The sequence below is a fragment of the Taudactylus pleione genome, unplaced genomic scaffold, assembly GCF_031769625.1.
Source record: "Taudactylus pleione unplaced genomic scaffold, aTauple2 ptg001975l, whole genome shotgun sequence".
Lineage (NCBI taxonomy): Eukaryota > Metazoa > Chordata > Amphibia > Anura > Myobatrachidae > Taudactylus > Taudactylus pleione.
Window position 1 is genome coordinate 165,001 of NW_028286371.1, and position 19,832 is coordinate 184,832.

General features: G+C 33.3%; 14 non-coding genes across 14 annotated transcripts; all 14 read left to right on the forward strand.

The window, feature by feature from the left end:
• Nucleotides 1-1,238: 1,238 nt before the first annotated feature.
• Nucleotides 1,239-1,311, forward strand: TRNAT-UGU (transfer RNA threonine (anticodon UGU)). Its single transcript has one exon. It is a non-coding gene; the product is annotated as a tRNA-Thr (tRNA).
• A 1,247-nt stretch (nt 1,312-2,558) lies between these two features.
• Nucleotides 2,559-2,631, forward strand: TRNAT-UGU (transfer RNA threonine (anticodon UGU)). Its single transcript has one exon. It is a non-coding gene; the product is annotated as a tRNA-Thr (tRNA).
• A 1,243-nt stretch (nt 2,632-3,874) lies between these two features.
• Nucleotides 3,875-3,947, forward strand: TRNAT-UGU (transfer RNA threonine (anticodon UGU)). Its single transcript has one exon. It is a non-coding gene; the product is annotated as a tRNA-Thr (tRNA).
• Nucleotides 3,948-5,194: 1,247 nt separating this feature from the next.
• On the forward strand, nt 5,195-5,267 carry TRNAT-UGU (transfer RNA threonine (anticodon UGU)). Its single transcript has one exon. It is a non-coding gene; the product is annotated as a tRNA-Thr (tRNA).
• Nucleotides 5,268-6,490: 1,223 nt separating this feature from the next.
• On the forward strand, nt 6,491-6,563 carry TRNAT-UGU (transfer RNA threonine (anticodon UGU)). The gene has a single exon. It is a non-coding gene; the product is annotated as a tRNA-Thr (tRNA).
• Nucleotides 6,564-7,810: 1,247 nt separating this feature from the next.
• Nucleotides 7,811-7,883, forward strand: TRNAT-UGU (transfer RNA threonine (anticodon UGU)). Its single transcript has one exon. It is a non-coding gene; the product is annotated as a tRNA-Thr (tRNA).
• Nucleotides 7,884-9,132: 1,249 nt separating this feature from the next.
• On the forward strand, nt 9,133-9,205 carry TRNAT-UGU (transfer RNA threonine (anticodon UGU)). Its single transcript has one exon. It is a non-coding gene; the product is annotated as a tRNA-Thr (tRNA).
• A 1,243-nt stretch (nt 9,206-10,448) lies between these two features.
• TRNAT-UGU (transfer RNA threonine (anticodon UGU)) lies at nt 10,449-10,521 on the forward strand. Its single transcript has one exon. It is a non-coding gene; the product is annotated as a tRNA-Thr (tRNA).
• A 1,247-nt stretch (nt 10,522-11,768) lies between these two features.
• TRNAT-UGU (transfer RNA threonine (anticodon UGU)) lies at nt 11,769-11,841 on the forward strand. Its single transcript has one exon. It is a non-coding gene; the product is annotated as a tRNA-Thr (tRNA).
• Nucleotides 11,842-13,064: 1,223 nt separating this feature from the next.
• On the forward strand, nt 13,065-13,137 carry TRNAT-UGU (transfer RNA threonine (anticodon UGU)). The gene has a single exon. It is a non-coding gene; the product is annotated as a tRNA-Thr (tRNA).
• A 1,247-nt stretch (nt 13,138-14,384) lies between these two features.
• On the forward strand, nt 14,385-14,457 carry TRNAT-UGU (transfer RNA threonine (anticodon UGU)). The gene has a single exon. It is a non-coding gene; the product is annotated as a tRNA-Thr (tRNA).
• Nucleotides 14,458-15,705: 1,248 nt separating this feature from the next.
• Nucleotides 15,706-15,778, forward strand: TRNAT-UGU (transfer RNA threonine (anticodon UGU)). Its single transcript has one exon. It is a non-coding gene; the product is annotated as a tRNA-Thr (tRNA).
• A 2,570-nt stretch (nt 15,779-18,348) lies between these two features.
• On the forward strand, nt 18,349-18,421 carry TRNAT-UGU (transfer RNA threonine (anticodon UGU)). Its single transcript has one exon. It is a non-coding gene; the product is annotated as a tRNA-Thr (tRNA).
• Nucleotides 18,422-19,670: 1,249 nt separating this feature from the next.
• TRNAT-UGU (transfer RNA threonine (anticodon UGU)) lies at nt 19,671-19,743 on the forward strand. Its single transcript has one exon. It is a non-coding gene; the product is annotated as a tRNA-Thr (tRNA).
• The last annotated feature ends 89 nt before the right edge of the window (nt 19,744-19,832 follow it).

A 19,832-nucleotide genomic window follows, 5' to 3' on the forward strand; every position in this document is an offset into this window, starting at 1 on the left:
TTATTGTTACTGCTGCTAAAACTTAATTTGCAGCAACCTATATTGCAATAGTCTGCTTTAGTATGCTAAATGAGAAGATGATGAATACACACTTGTATAGCCAAATTGGAAAGACACATATCGCATTCAGTCTAACCTATTGACTGGTTTCAAGAGCATATTTGAAAACATTTGTGTTTTCTTTTATTGGACCAATTTCCTTCAAACTGAAACTCCCAGCATGGTTATTCACCATCATTATAAAATAAATATAAGAGATTTCCAATTGTTTAACTTTAAAAAGAGCATTTAAAGCTATGGAGCCACTTGGTTAAGTTATGTTATACACATTTTGGTGTCTGGTTGAGGATGGAAATTGATATACAGCAAATTTCAAATCTTTTCTGGTAAATGTACTTTTTTCAATTACAATTGTTGTGTTTATGGTCATCTTAAGGTTCTTCAAGATTGCATTGCATAGAGCAGATTTCATCTTGTGCAATTGATACCAATATTTTGAACATAGGTGCCAATAGATATAACTGAAGGCTGATTTGAACATGTAAGCATATATACTCTACACGTGCAAGCACACTCAGGGTAATGACCACTAATGACTACAAATAACTCTATAAAGATGTCCGGCTATAACATTTTGAAATAATTCTACCCTATGGATCCTAAAGTTGGAAAGCCATGGAAAGTATGACCAATTTTGGATCTCTATTATGTACACACCACACTAACATAAAACAGCTCATTTTAAAATGCATTTAAATAATTTGATTCAAAGTGTCTCCCAGGTATGCCTCAATTATAGATATTGCATATATATCAGAATAGGCCATTTGAAAAGGATTCAACATCACAATAAATAGAACCAAGAGAATGAAAACAGTATACATAAGCCTACATTTTTAATTGTCATATTAGTGCTAAAGTATGATGAAAACCAAAGTTGAAGTGTTCCTTTATATGGCAGGAGGATTAAATGTTTTGTTTTATGTTAACCTGGCCTCTCTCCTACAGCTCGTTAAGAAGTAAAGTAATACATTCCTAGTCCATTATAGATGACTACAACTACTTTGCCAATTTTATGTGACTGTCTTGATGCAATCTTGAAGAACCTTAAGATGACCATAAACACAACAATTGTAATTGAAAAAAGTACATTTACCAGAAAAGTTTTGAAATTTGCTGTATATCAATTTCCATCCTCAACCAGACACCAAAATGTGTATAAAATAACTTAACCAAGTGGCTCCATAGCTCAGGGGTTAGAGCACTGGTCTTGTAAACCAGGGGTCGTGAGTTCAAATCTCACTGGGGCCTACTGTGTCATTATTGTTACTGCTGCTAAAACTTAATTTGCAGCAACCTATATTGCAATAGTCTGCTTTAGTATGCTAAATGAGAAGATGATGAATACACACTTGTATAGCCAAATTGGAAAGACACATATCGCATTCAGTCTAACCTATTGACTGGTTTCAAGAGCATATTTGAAAACATTTGTGTTTTCTTTTATTGGACCAATTTCCTTCAAACTGAAACTCCCAGCATGGTTATTCACCATCATTATAAAATAAATATAAGAGATTTCCAATTGTTTAACTTTAAAAAGAGCATTTAAAGCTATGGAGCCACTTAGTTAAGTTATGTTATACACATTTTGGTGTCTGGTTGAGGATGGAAATTGATATACAGCAAATTTCAAATCTTTTCTGGTAAATGTACTTTTTTCAATTACAATTGTTGTGTTTATGGTCATCTTAAGGTTCTTCAAGATTGCATTGCATAGAGCAGATTTCATCTTGTGCAATTGATACCAATATTTTGAACATAGGTGCCAATAGATATAACTGAAGGCTGATTTGAACATGTAAGCATATATACTCTACACGTGCAAGCACACTCAGGGTAATGACCACTAATGACTACAAATAACTCTATAAAGATGTCCGGCTATAACATTTTGAAATAATTCTACCCTATGGATCCTAAAGTTGGAAAGCCATGGAAAGTATGACCAATTTTGGATCTCTATTATGTACACACCACACTAACATAAAACAGCTCATTTTAAAATGCATTTAAATAATTTGATTCAAAGTGTCTCCCAGGTATGCCTCAATTATAGATATTGCATATATATCAGAATAGGCCATTTGAAAAGGATTCAACATCACAATAAATAGAACCAAGAGAATGAAAACAGTATACATAAGCCTACATTTTTAATTGTCATATTAGTGCTAAAGTATGATGAAAACCAAAGTTGAAGTGTTCCTTTATATGGCAGGAGGATTAAATGTTTTGTTTTATGTTAACCTGGCCTCTCTCCTACAGCTCGTTAAGAAGTAAAGTAATACATTCCTAGTCCATTATAGATGACTACAACTACTTTGCCAATTTTATGTGACTGTCTTGATGCAATCTTGAAGAACCTTAAGATGACCATAAACACAACAATTGTAATTGAAAAAAGTACATTTACCAGAAAAGTTTTGAAATTTGCTGTATATCAATTTCCATCCTCAACCAGACACCAAAATGTGTATAAAATAACTTAACCAAGTGGCTCCATAGCTCAGGGGTTAGAGCACTGGTCTTGTAAACCAGGGGTCGTGAGTTCAAATCTCACTGGGGCCTACTGTGTCATTATTGTTACTGCTGCTAAAACTTAATTTGCAGCAACCTATATTGCAATAGTCTGCTTTAGTATGCTAAATGAGAAGATGATGAATACACACTTGTATAGCCAAATTGGAAAGACACATAGGTTAGACTAACCTATTGACTGGTTTCAAGAGCATATTTGAAAACATTTGTGTTTTCTTTTATTGGACCAATTTCCTTCAAACTGAAACTCCCAGCATGGTTATTCACCATCATTATAAAATAAATATAAGAGATTTCCAATTGTTTAACTTTAAAAAGAGCATTTAAAGCTATGGAGCCACTTAGTTAAGTTATGTTATACACATTTTGGTGTCTGGTTGAGGATGGAAATTGATATACAGCAAATTTCAAATCTTTTCTGGTAAATGTACTTTTTTCAATTACAATTGTTGTGTTTATGGTCATCTTAAGGTTCTTCAAGATTGCATTGCATAGAGCAGATTTCATCTTGTGCAATTGATACCAATATTTTGAACATAGGTGCCAATAGATATAACTGAAGGCTGATTTGAACATGTAAGCATATATACTCTACACGTGCAAGCACACTCAGGGTAATGACCACTAATGACTACAAATAACTCTATAAAGATGTCCGGCTATAACATTTTGAAATAATTCTACCCTATGGATCCTAAAGTTGGAAAGCCATGGAAAGTATGACCAATTTTGGATCTCTATTATGTACACACCACACTAACATAAAACAGCTCATTTTAAAATGCATTTAAATAATTTGATTCAAAGTGTCTCCCAGGTATGCCTCAATTATAGATATTGCATATATATCAGAATAGGCCATTTGAAAAGGATTCAACATCACAATAAATAGAACCAAGAGAATGAAAACAGTATACATAAGCCTACATTTTTAATTGTCATATTAGTGCTAAAGTATGATGAAAACCAAAGTTGAAGTGTTCCTTTATATGGCAGGAGGATTAAATGTTTTGTTTTATGTTAACCTGGCCTCTCTCCTACAGCTCGTTAAGAAGTAAAGTAATACATTCCTAGTCCATTATAGATGACTACAACTACTTTGCCAATTTTATGTGACTGTCTTGATGCAATCTTGAAGAACCTTAAGATGACCATAAACACAACAATTGTAATTGAAAAAAGTACATTTACCAGAAAAGTTTTGAAATTTGCTGTATATCAATTTCCATCCTCAACCAGACACCAAAATGTGTATAAAATAACTTAACCAAGTGGCTCCATAGCTCAGGGGTTAGAGCACTGGTCTTGTAAACCAGGGGTCGTGAGTTCAAATCTCACTGGGGCCTACTGTGTCATTATTGTTACTGCTGCTAAAACTTAATTTGCAGCAACCTATATTGCAATAGTCTGCTTTAGTATGCTAAATGAGAAGATGATGAATACACACTTGTATAGCCAAATTGGAAAGACACATATCGCATTCAGTCTAACCTATTGACTGGTTTCAAGAGCATATTTGAAAACATTTGTGTTTTCTTTTATTGGACCAATTTCCTTCAAACTGAAACTCCCAGCATGGTTATTCACCATCATTATAAAATAAATATAAGAGATTTCCAATTGTTTAACTTTAAAAAGAGCATTTAAAGCTATGGAGCCACTTGGTTAAGTTATGTTATACACATTTTGGTGTCTGGTTGAGGATGGAAATTGATATACAGCAAATTTCAAATCTTTTCTGGTAAATGTACTTTTTTCAATTACAATTGTTGTGTTTATGGTCATCTTAAGGTTCTTCAAGATTGCATTGCATAGAGCAGATTTCATCTTGTGCAATTGATACCAATATTTTGAACATAGGTGCCAATAGATATAACTGAAGGCTGATTTGAACATGTAAGCATATATACTCTACACGTGCAAGCACACTCAGGGTAATGACCACTAATGACTACAAATAACTCTATAAAGATGTCCGGCTATAACATTTTGAAATAATTCTACCCTATGGATCCTAAAGTTGGAAAGCCATGGAAAGTATGACCAATTTTGGATCTCTATTATGTACACACCACACTAACATAAAACAGCTCATTTTAAAATGCATTTAAATAATTTGATTCAAAGTGTCTCCCAGGTATGCCTCAATTATAGATATTGCATATATATCAGAATAGGCCATTTGAAAAGGATTCAACATCACAATAAATAGAACCAAGAGAATGAAAACAGTATACATAAGCCTACATTTTTAATTGTCATATTAGTGCTAAAGTATAATGAAAACCAAAGTTGAAGTGTTCCTTTATATGGCAGGAGGATTAAATGTTTTGTTTTATGTTAACCTGGCCTCTCTCCTACAGCTCGTTAAGAAGTAAAGTAATACATTCCTAGTCCATTATAGATGACTACAACTACTTTGCCAATTTTATGTGACTGTCTTGATGCAATCTTGAAGAACCTTAAGATGACCATAAACACAACAATTGTAATTGAAAAAAGTACATTTACCAGAAAAGTTTTGAAATTTGCTGTATATCAATTTCCATCCTCAACCAGACACCAAAATGTGTATAAAATAACTTAACCAAGTGGCTCCATAGTTCAGGGGTTAGAGCACTGGTCTTGTAAACCAGGGGTCGTGAGTTCAAATCTCACTGGGGCCTAATGTGTCATTACTTAATTTGCAGCAACCTATATTGCAATAGTCTGCTTTAGTATGCTAAATGAGAAGATGATGATGATGTATAGCCAAATTGGAAAGACACATATCGCATTCAGTCTAACCTATTGACTGGTTTCAAGAGCATATTTGAAAACATTTGTGTTTTCTTTTATTGGACCAATTTCCTTCAAACTGAAACTCCCAGCATGGTTATTCACCATCATTATAAAATAAATATAAGAGATTTCCAATTGTTTAACTTTAAAAAGAGCATTTAAAGCTATGGAGCCACTTGGTTAAGTTATGTTATACACATTTTGGTGTCTGGTTGAGGATGGAAATTGATATACAGCAAATTTCAAATCTTTTCTGGTAAATGTACTTTTTTCAATTACAATTGTTGTGTTTATGGTCATCTTAAGGTTCTTCAAGATTGCATTGCATAGAGCAGATTTCATCTTGTGCAATTGATACCAATATTTTGAACATAGGTGCCAATAGATATAACTGAAGGCTGATTTGAACATGTAAGCATATATACTCTACACGTGCAAGCACACTCAGGGTAATGACCACTAATGACTACAAATAACTCTATAAAGATGTCCGGCTATAACATTTTGAAATAATTCTACCCTATGGATCCTAAAGTTGGAAAGCCATGGAAAGTATGACCAATTTTGGATCTCTATTATGTACACACCACACTAACATAAAACAGCTCATTTTAAAATGCATTTAAATAATTTGATTCAAAGTGTCTCCCAGGTATGCCTCAATTATAGATATTGCATATATATCAGAATAGGCCATTTGAAAAGGATTCAACATCACAATAAATAGAACCAAGAGAATGAAAACAGTATACATAAGCCTACATTTTTAATTGTCATATTAGTGCTAAAGTATGATGAAAACCAAAGTTGAAGTGTTCCTTTATATGGCAGGAGGATTAAATGTTTTGTTTTATGTTAACCTGGCCTCTCTCCTACAGCTCGTTAAGAAGTAAAGTAATACATTCCTAGTCCATTATAGATGACTACAACTACTTTGCCAATTTTATGTGACTGTCTTGATGCAATCTTGAAGAACCTTAAGATGACCATAAACACAACAATTGTAATTGAAAAAAGTACATTTACCAGAAAAGTTTTGAAATTTGCTGTATATCAATTTCCATCCTCAACCAGACACCAAAATGTGTATAAAATAACTTAACCAAGTGGCTCCATAGCTCAGGGGTTAGAGCACTGGTCTTGTAAACCAGGGGTCGTGAGTTCAAATCTCACTGGGGCCTACTGTGTCATTATTGTTACTGCTGCTAAAACTTAATTTGCAGCAACCTATATTGCAATAGTCTGCTTTAGTATGCTAAATGAGAAGATGATGAATACACACTTGTATAGCCAAATTGAAAAGACACATATCGCATTCAGTCTAACCTATTGACTGGTTTCAAGAGCATATTTGAAAACATTTGTGTTTTCTTTTATTGGACCAATTTCCTTCAAACTGAAACTCCCAGCATGGTTATTCACCATCATTATCAAATAAATATAAGAGATTTCCAATTGTTTAACTTTAAAAAGAGCATTTAAAGCTATGGAGCCACTTGGTTAAGTTATGTTATACACATTTTGGTGTCTGGTTGAGGATGGAAATTGATATACAGCAAATTTCAAATCTTTTCTGGTAAATGTACTTTTTTCAATTACAATTGTTGTGTTTATGGTCATCTTAAGGTTCTTCAAGATTGCATTGCATAGAGCAGATTTCATCTTGTGCAATTGATACCAATATTTTGAACATAGGTGCCGATAGATATAACTGAAGGCTGATTTGAACATGTAAGCATATATACTCTACACGTGCAAGCACACTCAGGGTAATGACCACTAATGACTACAAATAACTCTATAAAGATGTCCGGCTATAACATTTTGAAATAATTCTACCCTATGGATCCTAAAGTTGGAAAGCCATGGAAAGTATGACCAATTTTGGATCTCTATTATGTACACACCACACTAACATAAAACAGCTCATTTTAAAATGCATTGAAATAATTTGATTCAAAGTGTCTCCCAGGTATGCCTCAATTATAGATATTGCATATATATCAGAATAGGCCATTTGAAAAGGATTCAACATCACAATAAATAGAACCAAGAGAATGAAAACAGTATACATAAGCCTACATTTTTAATTGTCATATTAGTGCTAAAGTATAATGAAAACCAAAGTTGAAGTGTTCCTTTATAAGGCAGGAGGATTAAATGTTTTGTTTTATGTTAACCTGGCCTCTCTCCTACAGCTCGTTAAGAAGTAAAGTAATACATTCCTAGTCCATTATAGATGACTACAACTACTTTGCCAATTTTATGTGACTGTCTTGATGCAATCTTGAAGAACCTTAAGATGACCATAAACACAACAATTGTAATTGAAAAAAGTACATTTACCAGAAAAGTTTTGAAATTTGCTGTATATCAATTTCCATCCTCAACCAGACACCAAAATGTGTATAAAATATTTTAGCCAAGTGGCTCCATAGCTCAGGGGTTAGAGCACTGGTCTTGTAAACCAGGGGTCATGAGTTCAAATTTCAATGGGGCCTAATGTGTCATTATTGTTACTGCTGCTAAAACTTAATTTGCAGCAACCTATATTGCAATACTCTGCTTTAGTATGCTAAATGAGAAGATGATGAATACACACAGTTGTATAGCCAAATTGGAAAGACACATATCGCATTCAGTCTAACCTATTGACTGGTTTCAAGAGCATATTTGAAAACATTTGTGTTTTCTTTTATTGGACCAATTTCCTTCAAACTGAAACTCCCAGCATGGTTATTCACCATGAATATAAAATAAATATAAGAGATTTCCAATTGTTTAACTTTAAAAAGAGCATTTAAAGCTATGGAGCCACTTGGTTAAGTTATGTTATACACATTTTGGTGTCTGGTTGAGGATGGAAATTGATATACAGCAAATTTCAAATCTTTTCTGGTAAATGTACTTTTTTCAATTACAATTGTTGTGTTTATGGTCATCTTAAGGTTCTTCAAGATTGCATTGCATAGAGCAGATTTCATCTTGCGCAATTGATACCAATATTTTGAACATAGGTGCCAATAGATATAACTGAAGGCTGATTTGAACATGTAAGCATATATACTCTACACGTGCAAGCACACTCAGGGTAATGACCACTAATGACTACAAATAACTCTATAAAGATGTCCGGCTATAACATTTTGAAATAATTCTACCCTATGGATCCTAAAGTTGGAAAGCCATGGAAAGTATGACCAATTTTGGATCTCTATTATGTACACACCACACTAACATAAAACAGCTCATTTTAAAATGCATTTAAATAATTTGATTCAAAGTGTCTCCCAGGTATGCCTCAATTATAGATATTGCATATATATCAGAATAGGCCATTTGAAAAGGATTCAACATCACAATAAATAGAACCAAGAGAATGAAAACAGTATACATAAGCCTACATTTTTAATTGTCATATTAGTGCTAAAGTATGATGAAAACCAAAGTTGAAGTGTTCCTTTATATGGCAGGAGGATTAAATGTTTTGTTTTATGTTAACCTGGCCTCTCTCCTACAGCTCGTTAAGAAGTAAAGTAATACATTCCTAGTCCATTATAGATGACTACAACTACTTTGCCAATTTTATGTGACTGTCTTGATGCAATCTTGAAGAACCTTAAGATGACCATAAACACAACAATTGTAATTGAAAAAAGTACATTTACCAGAAAAGTTTTGAAATTTGCTGTATATCAATTTCCATCCTCAACCAGACACCAAAATGTGTATAAAATAACTTAACCAAGTGGCTCCATAGCTCAGGGGTTAGAGCACTGGTCTTGTAAACCAGGGGTCGTGAGTTCAAATCTCACTGGGGCCTACTGTGTCATTATTGTTACTGCTGCTAAAACTTAATTTGCAGCAACCTATATTGCAATAGTCTGCTTTAGTATGCTAAATGAGAAGATGATGAATACACACTTGTATAGCCAAATTGGAAAGACACATAGGTTAGACTAACCTATTGACTGGTTTCAAGAGCATATTTGAAAACATTTGTGTTTTCTTTTATTGGACCAATTTCCTTCAAACTGAAACTCCCAGCATGGTTATTCACCATCATTATAAAATAAATATAAGAGATTTCCAATTGTTTAACTTTAAAAAGAGCATTTAAAGCTATGGAGCCACTTAGTTAAGTTATGTTATACACATTTTGGTGTCTGGTTGAGGATGGAAATTGATATACAGCAAATTTCAAATCTTTTCTGGTAAATGTACTTTTTTCAATTACAATTGTTGTGTTTATGGTCATCTTAAGGTTCTTCAAGATTGCATTGCATAGAGCAGATTTCATCTTGTGCAATTGATACCAATATTTTGAACATAGGTGCCAATAGATATAACTGAAGGCTGATTTGAACATGTAAGCATATATACTCTACACGTGCAAGCACACTCAGGGTAATGACCACTAATGACTACAAATAACTCTATAAAGATGTCCGGCTATAACATTTTGAAATAATTCTACCCTATGGATCCTAAAGTTGGAAAGCCATGGAAAGTATGACCAATTTTGGATCTCTATTATGTACACACCACACTAACATAAAACAGCTCATTTTAAAATGCATTTAAATAATTTGATTCAAAGTGTCTCCCAGGTATGCCTCAATTATAGATATTGCATATATATCAGAATAGGCCATTTGAAAAGGATTCAACATCACAATAAATAGAACCAAGAGAATGAAAACAGTATACATAAGCCTACATTTTTAATTGTCATATTAGTGCTAAAGTATGATGAAAACCAAAGTTGAAGTGTTCCTTTATATGGCAGGAGGATTAAATGTTTTGTTTTATGTTAACCTGGCCTCTCTCCTACAGCTCGTTAAGAAGTAAAGTAATACATTCCTAGTCCATTATAGATGACTACAACTACTTTGCCAATTTTATGTGACTGTCTTGATGCAATCTTGAAGAACCTTAAGATGACCATAAACACAACAATTGTAATTGAAAAAAGTACATTTACCAGAAAAGTTTTGAAATTTGCTGTATATCAATTTCCATCCTCAACCAGACACCAAAATGTGTATAAAATAACTTAACCAAGTGGCTCCATAGCTCAGGGGTTAGAGCACTGGTCTTGTAAACCAGGGGTCGTGAGTTCAAATCTCACTGGGGCCTACTGTGTCATTATTGTTACTGCTGCTAAAACTTAATTTGCAGCAACCTATATTGCAATAGTCTGCTTTAGTATGCTAAATGAGAAGATGATGAATACACACTTGTATAGCCAAATTGGAAAGACACATATCGCATTCAGTCTAACCTATTGACTGGTTTCAAGAGCATATTTGAAAACATTTGTGTTTTCTTTTATTGGACCAATTTCCTTCAAACTGAAACTCCCAGCATGGTTATTCACCATCATTATAAAATAAATATAAGAGATTTCCAATTGTTTAACTTTAAAAAGAGCATTTAAAGCTATGGAGCCACTTGGTTAAGTTATGTTATACACATTTTGGTGTCTGGTTGAGGATGGAAATTGATATACAGCAAATTTCAAATCTTTTCTGGTAAATGTACTTTTTTCAATTACAATTGTTGTGTTTATGGTCATCTTAAGGTTCTTCAAGATTGCATTGCATAGAGCAGATTTCATCTTGTGCAATTGATACCAATATTTTGAACATAGGTGCCAATAGATATAACTGAAGGCTGATTTGAACATGTAAGCATATATACTCTACACGTGCAAGCACACTCAGGGTAATGACCACTAATGACTACAAATAACTCTATAAAGATGTCCGGCTATAACATTTTGAAATAATTCTACCCTATGGATCCTAAAGTTGGAAAGCCATGGAAAGTATGACCAATTTTGGATCTCTATTATGTACACACCACACTAACATAAAACAGCTCATTTTAAAATGCATTTAAATAATTTGATTCAAAGTGTCTCCCAGGTATGCCTCAATTATAGATATTGCATATATATCAGAATAGGCCATTTGAAAAGGATTCAACATCACAATAAATAGAACCAAGAGAATGAAAACAGTATACATAAGCCTACATTTTTAATTGTCATATTAGTGCTAAAGTATAATGAAAACCAAAGTTGAAGTGTTCCTTTATATGGCAGGAGGATTAAATGTTTTGTTTTATGTTAACCTGGCCTCTCTCCTACAGCTCGTTAAGAAGTAAAGTAATACATTCCTAGTCCATTATAGATGACTACAACTACTTTGCCAATTTTATGTGACTGTCTTGATGCAATCTTGAAGAACCTTAAGATGACCATAAACACAACAATTGTAATTGAAAAAAGTACATTTACCAGAAAAGTTTTGAAATTTGCTGTATATCAATTTCCATCCTCAACCAGACACCAAAATGTGTATAAAATAACTTAACCAAGTGGCTCCATAGTTCAGGGGTTAGAGCACTGGTCTTGTAAACCAGGGGTCGTGAGTTCAAATCTCACTGGGGCCTAATGTGTCATTACTTAATTTGCAGCAACCTATATTGCAATAGTCTGCTTTAGTATGCTAAATGAGAAGATGATGATGATGTATAGCCAAATTGGAAAGACACATATCGCATTCAGTCTAACCTATTGACTGGTTTCAAGAGCATATTTGAAAACATTTGTGTTTTCTTTTATTGGACCAATTTCCTTCAAACTGAAACTCCCAGCATGGTTATTCACCATCATTATAAAATAAATATAAGAGATTTCCAATTGTTTAACTTTAAAAAGAGCATTTAAAGCTATGGAGCCACTTGGTTAAGTTATGTTATACACATTTTGGTGTCTGGTTGAGGATGGAAATTGATATACAGCAAATTTCAAATCTTTTCTGGTAAATGTACTTTTTTCAATTACAATTGTTGTGTTTATGGTCATCTTAAGGTTCTTCAAGATTGCATTGCATAGAGCAGATTTCATCTTGTGCAATTGATACCAATATTTTGAACATAGGTGCCAATAGATATAACTGAAGGCTGATTTGAACATGTAAGCATATATACTCTACACGTGCAAGCACACTCAGGGTAATGACCACTAATGACTACAAATAACTCTATAAAGATGTCCGGCTATAACATTTTGAAATAATTCTACCCTATGGATCCTAAAGTTGGAAAGCCATGGAAAGTATGACCAATTTTGGATCTCTATTATGTACACACCACACTAACATAAAACAGCTCATTTTAAAATGCATTTAAATAATTTGATTCAAAGTGTCTCCCAGGTATGCCTCAATTATAGATATTGCATATATATCAGAATAGGCCATTTGAAAAGGATTCAACATCACAATAAATAGAACCAAGAGAATGAAAACAGTATACATAAGCCTACATTTTTAATTGTCATATTAGTGCTAAAGTATGATGAAAACCAAAGTTGAAGTGTTCCTTTATATGGCAGGAGGATTAAATGTTTTGTTTTATGTTAACCTGGCCTCTCTCCTACAGCTCGTTAAGAAGTAAAGTAATACATTCCTAGTCCATTATAGATGACTACAACTACTTTGCCAATTTTATGTGACTGTCTTGATGCAATCTTGAAGAACCTTAAGATGACCATAAACACAACAATTGTAATTGAAAAAAGTACATTTACCAGAAAAGTTTTGAAATTTGCTGTATATCAATTTCCATCCTCAACCAGACACCAAAATGTGTATAAAATAACTTAACCAAGTGGCTCCATAGCTCAGGGGTTAGAGCACTGGTCTTGTAAACCAGGGGTCGTGAGTTCAAATCTCACTGGGGCCTACTGTGTCATTATTGTTACTGCTGCTAAAACTTAATTTGCAGCAACCTATATTGCAATAGTCTGCTTTAGTATGCTAAATGAGAAGATGATGAATACACACTTGTATAGCCAAATTGAAAAGACACATATCGCATTCAGTCTAACCTATTGACTGGTTTCAAGAGCATATTTGAAAACATTTGTGTTTTCTTTTATTGGACCAATTTCCTTCAAACTGAAACTCCCAGCATGGTTATTCACCATCATTATCAAATAAATATAAGAGATTTCCAATTGTTTAACTTTAAAAAGAGCATTTAAAGCTATGGAGCCACTTGGTTAAGTTATGTTATACACATTTTGGTGTCTGGTTGAGGATGGAAATTGATATACAGCAAATTTCAAATCTTTTCTGGTAAATGTACTTTTTTCAATTACAATTGTTGTGTTTATGGTCATCTTAAGGTTCTTCAAGATTGCATTGCATAGAGCAGATTTCATCTTGTGCAATTGATACCAATATTTTGAACATAGGTGCCGATAGATATAACTGAAGGCTGATTTGAACATGTAAGCATATATACTCTACACGTGCAAGCACACTCAGGGTAATGACCACTAATGACTACAAATAACTCTATAAAGATGTCCGGCTATAACATTTTGAAATAATTCTACCCTATGGATCCTAAAGTTGGAAAGCCATGGAAAGTATGACCAATTTTGGATCTCTATTATGTACACACCACACTAACATAAAACAGCTCATTTTAAAATGCATTGAAATAATTTGATTCAAAGTGTCTCCCAGGTATGCCTCAATTATAGATATTGCATATATATCAGAATAGGCCATTTGAAAAGGATTCAACATCACAATAAATAGAACCAAGAGAATGAAAACAGTATACATAAGCCTACATTTTTAATTGTCATATTAGTGCTAAAGTATAATGAAAACCAAAGTTGAAGTGTTCCTTTATAAGGCAGGAGGATTAAATGTTTTGTTTTATGTTAACCTGGCCTCTCTCCTACAGCTCGTTAAGAAGTAAAGTAATACATTCCTAGTCCATTATAGATGACTACAACTACTTTGCCAATTTTATGTGACTGTCTTGATGCAATCTTGAAGAACCTTAAGATGACCATAAACACAACAATTGTAATTGAAAAAAGTACATTTACCAGAAAAGTTTTGAAATTTGCTGTATATCAATTTCCATCCTCAACCAGACACCAAAATGTGTATAAAATATTTTAGCCAAGTGGCTCCATAGCTCAGGGGTTAGAGCACTGGTCTTGTAAACCAGGGGTCATGAGTTCAAATTTCAATGGGGCCTAATGTGTCATTATTGTTACTGCTGCTAAAACTTAATTTGCAGCAACCTATATTGCAATACTCTGCTTTAGTATGCTAAATGAGAAGATGATGAATACACACAGTTGTATAGCCAAATTGGAAAGACACATATCGCATTCAGTCTAACCTATTGACTGGTTTCAAGAGCATATTTGAAAACATTTGTGTTTTCTTTTATTGGACCAATTTCCTTCAAACTGAAACTCCCAGCATGGTTATTCACCATGAATATAAAATAAATATAAGAGATTTCCAATTGTTTAACTTTAAAAAGAGCATTTAAAGCTATGGAGCCACTTGGTTAAGTTATGTTATACACATTTTGGTGTCTGGTTGAGGATGGAAATTGATATACAGCAAATTTCAAATCTTTTCTGGTAAATGTACTTTTTTCAATTACAATTGTTGTGTTTATGGTCATCTTAAGGTTCTTCAAGATTGCATTGCATAGAGCAGATTTCATCTTGCGCAATTGATACCAATATTTTGAACATAGGTGCCAATAGATATAACTGAAGCTGATTTGAACATGTAAGCATATATACTCTACACGTGCAAGCACACTCAGGGTAATGACCACTAATGACTACAAATAACTCTATAAAGATGTCCGGCTATAACATTTTGAAATAATTCTACCCTATGGATCCTAAAGTTGGAAAGCCATGGAAAATATGACCAATTTTGGATCTCTATTATGTACACACCACACTAACATAAAACAGCTCATTTTAAAATGCATTTAAATAATTTGATTCAAAGTGTCTCCCAGGTATGCCTCAATTATAGATATTGCATATATATCAGAATAGGCCATTTGAAAAGGATTCAACATCACAATAAATAGAACCAAGAGAATGAAAACAGTATACATAAGCCTACATTTTTAATTGTCATATTAGTGCTAAAGTATAATGAAAACCAAAGTTGAAGTGTTCCTTTATAAGGCAGGATGATAAAATCTTTTGTTTTATGTTAACCTGGACTCTCTCCTACAGCTCGTTAAGAAGTAAAGTAATACATTCCTAGTCCATTATAGATGACTACAACTACTTTGCCAATTTTATGTGACTGTCTTGATGCAATCTTGAAGAACCTTAAGATGACCATAAACACAACAATTGTAATTGAAAAAAGTACATTTACCAGAAAAGATTTGAAATTTGCTGTATATCAATTTCCATCCTCAACCAGACACCAAAATGTGTATAAAATAACTTAACCAAGTGGCTCCATAGCTCAGGGGTTAGAGCACTGGTCTTGTAAACCAGGGGTCGTGAGTTCAAATCTCACTGGGGCCTAATGTCTCATTATTGTTACTGCTGCTAAAACTTATGTTGCAGCAACCTATATTGCAATACTCTGCTTTAGTATGCTAAATGAGAAGATGATGAATACACACACTTGTATAGCCAAATTGGAAAGACACATATCGCATTCAGTCTAACCTATTGACTGGTTTCAAGAGCATATTTGAAAACATTTGTGTTTTCTTTTATTGGACCAATTTCCTTCAAACTGAAACTCCCAGCATGGTTATTCACCATCATTATCAAATAAATATAAGAGATTTCCAATTGTTTAACTTTAAAAAGAGCATTTAAAGCTATGGAGCCACTTGGTTAAGTTATGTTATACACATTTTGGTGTCTGGTTGAGGATGGAAATTGATATACAGCAAATTTCAAATCTTTTCTGGTAAATGTACTTTTTTCAATTACAATTGTTGTGTTTATGGTCATCTTAAGGTTCTTCAAGATTGCATTGCATAGAGCAGATTTCATCTTGTGCAATTGATACCAATATTTTGAACATAGGTGCCGATAGATATAACTGAAGGCTGATTTGAACATGTAAGCATATATACTCTACACGTGCAAGCACACTCAGGGTAATGACCACTAATGACTACAAATAACTCTATAAAGATGTCCGGCTATAACATTTTGAAATAATTCTACCCTATGGATCCTAAACTTGGAAAGCCATGGAAAGTATCACCAATTTTGGATCTCTATTATGTACACACCACACTAACATAAAACAGCTCATTTTAAAATGCATTGAAATAATTTGATTCAAAGTGTCTCCCAGGTATGCCTCAATTATAGATATTGCATATATATCAGAATAGGCCATTTGAAAAGGATTCAACATCACAATAAATAGAACCAAGAGAATGAAAACAGTATACATAAGCCTACATTTTTAATTGTCATATTAGTGCTAAAGTATAATGAAAACCAAAGTTGAAGTGTTCCTTTATAAGGCAGGAGGATTAAATGTTTTGTTTTATGTTAACCTGGCCTCTCTCCTACAGCTCGTTAAGAAGTAAAGTAATACATTCCTAGTCCATTATAGATGACTACAACTACTTTGCCAATTTTATGTGACTGTCTTGATGCAATCTTGAAGAACCTTAAGATGACCATAAACACAACAATTGTAATTGAAAAAAGTACATTTACCAGAAAAGTTTTGAAATTTGCTGTATATCAATTTCCATCCTCAACCAGACACCAAAATGTGTATAAAATATTTTAGCCAAGTGGCTCCATAGCTCATGGGTTAGAGCACTGGTCTTGTAAATCAGGGGTCATGAGTTCAAATTTCAATGGGGCCTAATGTGTCATTATTGTTACTGCTGCTAAAACTTAATTTGCAGCAACCTATATTGCAATACTCTGCTTTAGTATGCTAAATGAGAAGATGATGAATACACACAGTTGTATAGCCAAATTGGAAAGACACATATCGCATTCAGTCTAACCTATTGACTGGTTTCAAGAGCATATTTGAAAACATTTGTGTTTTCTTTTATTGGACCAATTTCCTTCAAACTGAAACTCCCAGCATGGTTATTCACCATGATTATAAAATAAATATAAGAGATTTCCAATTATTTAACTTTAAAAAGAGCATTTAAAGCTATGGAGCCACTTGGTTAAGTTATGTTATACACATTTTGGTGTCTGGTTGAGGATGGAAATTGATATACAGCAAATTTCAAATCTTTTCTGGTAAATGTACTTTTTTCAATTACAATTGTTGTGTTTATGGTCATCTTAAGGTTCTTCAAGATTGCATTGCATAGAGCAGATTTCATCTTGCGCAATTCATACCAATATTTTGAACATAGGTGCCAATAGATATAACTGAAGCTGATTTGAACATGTAAGCATATATACTCTACACGTGCAAGCACACTCAGGGTAATGACCACTAATGACTACAAATAACTCTATAAAGATGTCCGGCTATAACATTTTGAAATAATTCTACCCTATGGATCCTAAACTTGGAAAGCCATGGAAAGTATGACCAATTTTGGATCTCTATTATGTACACACCACACTAACATAAAACAGCTCATTTTAAAATGCATTGAAATAATTTGATTCAAAGTGTCTCCCAGGTATGCCTCAATTATAGATATTGCATATATATCAGAATAGGCCATTTGTAAAGGATTCAACATCACAATAAATAGAACCAAGAGAATGAAAACAGTATACATAAGCCTACATTTTTAATTGTCATATTAGTGCTAAAGTATAATGAAAACCAAAGTTGAAGTGTTCCTTTATAAGGCAGGAGGATTAAATGTTTTGTTTTATGTTAACCTGGCCTCTCTCCTACAGCTCGTTAAGAAGTAAAGTAATACATTCCTAGTCCATTATAGATGACTACAACTACTTTGCCAATTTTATGTGACTGTCTTGATGCAATCTTGAAGAACCTTAAGATGACCATAAACACAACAATTGTAATTGAAAAAAGTACATTTACCAGAAAAGTTTTGAAATTTGCTGTATATCAATTTCCATCCTCAACCAGACACCAAAATGTGTATAAAATATTTTAGCCAAGTGGCTCTATAGCTCAGGGGTTAGAGCACTGGTCTTGTAAACCAGGGGTCATGAGTTCAAATTTCACTGGGGCCTAATGTGTCATTATTGTTACTGCTGCTAAAACTTAATTTGCAGCAACCTATATTGCAATACTCTGCTTTAGTATGCTAAATGAGAAGATGATGAATACACACACTTGTATAGCCAAATTGGAAAGACACATATCGCATTCAGTCTAACGTATTGACTGGTTTCAAGAGCATATTTGAAAACATTTGTGTTTTCTTTTATTGGACCAATTTCCTTCAAACTGAAACTCCCAGCATGGTTATTCACCATCATTATAAAATAAATATAAGAGATTTCCAATTGTTTAACTTTAAAAAGAGCATTTAAAGCTATGGAGCCACTTGGTTAAGTTATGTTATACACATTTTGGTGTCTGTTTGAGGATGGAAATTGATATACAGCAAATTTCAAATCTTTTCTGGTAAATGTACTTTTTTCAATTACAATTGTTGTGTTTATGGTCATCTTAAGGTTCTTCAAGATTGCATTGCATAGAGCAGATTTCATCTTGTGCAATTGATACCAATATTTTGAACATAGGTGCCAATAGATATAACTAAAGGCTGATTTGAACATGTAAGCATATATACTCTACACGTGCAAGCACACTCAGGGTAATGACCACTAATGACTACAAATAACTCTATAAAGATGTCCGGCTATAACATTTTGAAATAATTCTACCCTATGGATCCTAAACTTGGAAAGCCATGGAAAGTATGACCAATTTTGGATCTCTATTATGTACACACCACACTAACATAAAACAGCTCATTTTAAAATGCATTGAAATAATTTGATTCAAAGTGTCTCCCAGGTATGCCTCAATTATAGATATTGCATATATATCAGAATAGGCCATTTGAAAAGGATTCAACATCACAATAAATAGAACCAAGAGAATGAAAACAGTATACATAAGCCTACATTTTTAATTGTCATATTAGTGCTAAAGTATAATGAAAACCAAAGTTGAAGTGTTCCTTTATAAGGCAGGAGGATTAAATGTTTTGTTTTATGTTAACCTGGCCTCTCTCCTACAGCTCGTTAAGAAGTAAAGTAATACATTCCTAGTCCATTATAGATGACTACAACTACTTTGCCAATTTTATGTGACTGTCTTGATGCAATCTTGAAGAACCTTAAGATGACCATAAACACAACAATTGTAATTGAAAAAAGTACATTTACCAGAAAAGTTTTGAAATTTGCTGTATATCAATTTCCATCCTCAACCAGACACCAAAATGTGTATAAAATAACTTAACCAAGTGGCTCCATAGCTCAGGGGTTAGAGCACTGGTCTTGTAAACCAGGGGTCGTGAGTTCAAATCTCACTGGGGCCTACTGTGTCATTATTGTTACTGCTGCTAAAACTTAATTTGCAGCAACCTATATTGCAATAGTCTGCTTTAGTATGCTAAATGAGAAGATG